The sequence below is a fragment of the Mycetomoellerius zeteki genome, unplaced genomic scaffold (assembly GCF_001594055.1).
Source record: "Mycetomoellerius zeteki isolate Tzet28-1 unplaced genomic scaffold, Tzet1.0 scaffold70, whole genome shotgun sequence".
Classification (NCBI taxonomy): Eukaryota; Metazoa; Arthropoda; class Insecta; order Hymenoptera; family Formicidae; genus Mycetomoellerius; species Mycetomoellerius zeteki.
In genome coordinates, this window is record NW_017257720.1 from 3,452,467 (window position 1) to 3,456,473 (window position 4,007).

Here is a 4,007-nt window from a genome sequence, read left to right on the forward strand (position 1 = left end):
AGCGAAACGAGTCGGATTTTTTGCGTTGATTAATAACGGTTGATGAAACTTGGGTCCACCACTTCACTCCTGAAACGAAAGAACAATTAAAACAGTGGACTGCGAAGGATAAACCTGCTCCGAAGAAAGCGAAGACGGTTTTATCGGCAAGAAAGGTGATGGCGACTGTTTTTTGAGACAATCATGGAATTGTGTTGATCGACTATCTTGAAAAAGGTAAAATAATAACAGGGACGTATTACGCATCATTGCTTGACAAGCTGAAGGCAGAAATTGAGAAAAAACGACCGCATTTGAAAAAGAAGAAAGTGCTGTTCCATCAAGATAACGCACCGTCTCACACTTCGGCGGTCGCTATGGCAAAAATTCACGAATTGCGGTTCGAATTAATTGACCATCCACCGTATTCACCAGATCTGACCCCCAGCGACTTTTTTCTGTTTTCTAGGCTCAAAGTTTGGCTCGAAGGACAGAAATGTTCATCGAACGAGGAGGTCATCGCATTCGTAAACGCCTATTTTGCAAAGCAAGACGCTCAGTATTATTTGAATGGATTAAAGGGGTGGGAGCATCGCTGGAAAAAAAGTATCGACTTAAAAGGAGACTGGAAAAATAAAATTGAATTTGACCTAAAAATTACTTGTTTCTATGTTAGGCTCAAAACTTTTCAGACGACCCTCGTATTTAAACAAAATCGACTCCAACTTTATTATTATTCTAATTAAATGTGATTAATAAATGATTAATATTTATATGCATTTTTACATTATGTATTTTTTGAAAACGTATAGAGTAGGTGATCCACAACTGTAGTACACTATGAACTATTGCGATATTTCGTAAATGCGACTAAAGAATTTGTCACCAAATAAAGAAAATCATTTGGTAATCGTACAGAAATACCTGTGAAGAATCTCTGCTGTGGTGTCTTGCACTGTCCTGTTTCCATAAAGCAATTGTAATAGTCTTCTATTAAACCTTTATTATTAAAAATTGTTTGAATATCGACATTATCGAATTCATCAGAGTAGAGTTTCTCTTCTGCAAGAACGCACATCAGTACGTTCATTATATTAACAATCAACGCAATACTTAACCGAACTATTGCTTCACAGTTATAAATGTTATGATATTTGAGATACTATTAAATGGCCAATAAACTGTACATTTCACTTTATATAGATCACTTTCTATAAAAAAATTTATGTCACGTAAGATGTATGCAGAAATATAACAGGTAGGAAAACTTGACATATACGTTTGATTATAAATATTGAAAACATATAAATTATGTATGTTTTAAGATGCAATGTGTACATTAAATTTTCTAAATGCAATGTATACAAATATCATGTAATGTTTTTAAATACAGGATGTCTGTAACTTTTCATTTTCGATAATTTGATTAATTTAAAAGTAACTTTTTTTAGTAAAAAAATTTTGAGTTACGAGTAAATAAAAATAGAAATCTTGTCTTTAAACTTCAAGAAGCTTAATGAGTTAGAAAAATACATTACATAATTTTATTACGTTATAATTGCCTGTATGTACATAAAAATATATTACTGGCGCGTTCCACACCGATTTTAAGTAATTTGATCATCACATCACGGGACTGAGTATTTTTATTTGTTTCATTTGTTAAATAATATGTACACTACTCAACAAAAAATAGGGAACACTTTCGAACATGCTCAAAATTGTACAATATGACATTTTTACTTCAACGTTCAATAACTCGGTGAAAAAAAATCGTAGAACGATCAATAAAAAAACAAATTGAAGGTAAAGATTCACTCTTTCGAATGCTGTGAATCGCATTATTGTGCAATTTTTAGTACACGCCACAGATCTTTGTAAAATTTGATCAAAATTTTCAAATTTGACGGGTATCCATTTTTATCCGCGTAGTTCCATGAAGGATCGATCAAATTGAAATATCGATTACCGATTTGAAAAGTAGAGATTTCACGCTTTAAAATGCTTTTTTGATTTATTTTCTGCGACGATTTTTCACCGAATTATGGCGTTTTGAATATTGCGCAATTTTGAGCGTGTTCGAAAGTGTTCCCTATTTTTTGTTGAGTAGTGTATATCATAATAAGATTAAAAGATTACAAAGTTATTGTTCTAAAAAAAAAGATTTAATGTACCGATATTTCATCACGTATCATAACTATGTATCTACAAATGATATCAGAAATTATTTTATAATTATTTTTTTTGTAACCAAGTATCACAACAGTTTGAACCGAAAATCTGAGGATTATCAATACTTAACTTATCAGTTTTTTGTTTTTAAAAATCGGAGGTTTTATTTATCTTGCCGAATATCGATTGCTACTTCAAAAATTGTTATTATATTGTAATGCATTCTTTAAAAAAAACATTAAAAAACGTCAAATGTTTACAATCGGAGAATCGAAGATTTGTCCAAAAAAACCAAAATCTGTGAGCGAAGATCGAAGAATTAGCAACTATGCTTATTCTGGACGGAACATGTTAAGATTTATTCATGCCTTATATATATTCTTAGAATTTAAGATTGCTTAGTATTTTAAGTCAGATTTATTTATCATGTGTAAATATTCATGCGTTATGCACAAAAAATACCTAATAGGTAATAAGTATAAACTGCGCATATTTCAATTAGTTGTCACTGTCGGATTTAAAAGAGAGAGGTATATTGATGCAATTAGTCTTTCTTTCTCTCTCTCTCTCTCTCTCTCACTCACTCTCTCTGTCTTTTTCTTTTTAAAATAATAGTGAGAGCACGCACATAAGTTGAATCGACCTCCTTGTCGCCTTCTTTATTATGTTCTCTTTCTAACAGAGCAAAGATGCTAATAAGATCGATTAAGATAAGAAACGTGAAATCTATACTTATCATAATATCATTGCTAATAATAATAATAATATGATATTATATAAAAACTTTGTGCGCAATTACTGCATTAATAAATTTCAAATAAACATTAAAAATAATTTTTCATGAAATTATGCATTGATATATTTCTTTACCGATATATGGTCTTTTTTTGAAGGAACAATATGAAATACGTTAAAAAATAGCAACATTATCACTATTTTTTTATTTATGTAAATAATAGCACTCTTATTGCCCTCCATGTCACGAATGTAACGCAGCAGCGTTGCAACACCATGTTCTTAAATAATAAAATTCTTATAACTCGTAAGAAAGTATGTAAGTATACAATAATTGAATTTTCAAGCGAAGTAATGTGATTTAGGAACCAGTATGATTTCGGCAACTTTATCCTATTGTAAGATATATTGATCAAAACTTTGTTTAAAACCAAACTTTGAGTAAAGTTAGTAGTTTTTGCAAAAAAGATCTTTAAGAATTAGGCATCTTTTTGGTCTTTCTGTATGTAAAGTAGATACAGCCGCTTGATGGGGGTACTCCTTAAAGTCCACCTTAAATACTGAATACCTGTTTTCCATAATAGGATGCCCAAGGACAAAGATATACGCAGAGGTCCGATACTTTTTGAACAGACCTCGTATGTTTCCCCTTAAATGTCTAGGATTTTGTAAATAATTATAAATAAACATTCTTATATTTTCTTTTACCAGAAAATATAAGAAAATTATTGAGTCTAAGCTATAATTTTTTGCAATGAAATAATTTATTGTTTTATAACATAATTTTGTTAAGACAATACAAATTGCATGTGTTAATATAATTTGTATAAAATATTTCCTTAATTCCATTAGATTACATTTTTCACTGTATTATTATTTGAGTAAGTAAGTTATTATAAATCATATTATAAGTCATCACATCATATTCATATCATATTAATTAGGAATTTTATATATATATATATATACTCTCTAAATTTGAATCAGTGGATAATCACTGATATCAATGCCACTGATAATCAGTGAATTAAATGTGAGATTCCTAACATAGCTAATCTTTATTATGTGATCTAACTAACCTTGTTTTAGTGGTTAAATTCAATGAATATGGTATTGGAAGA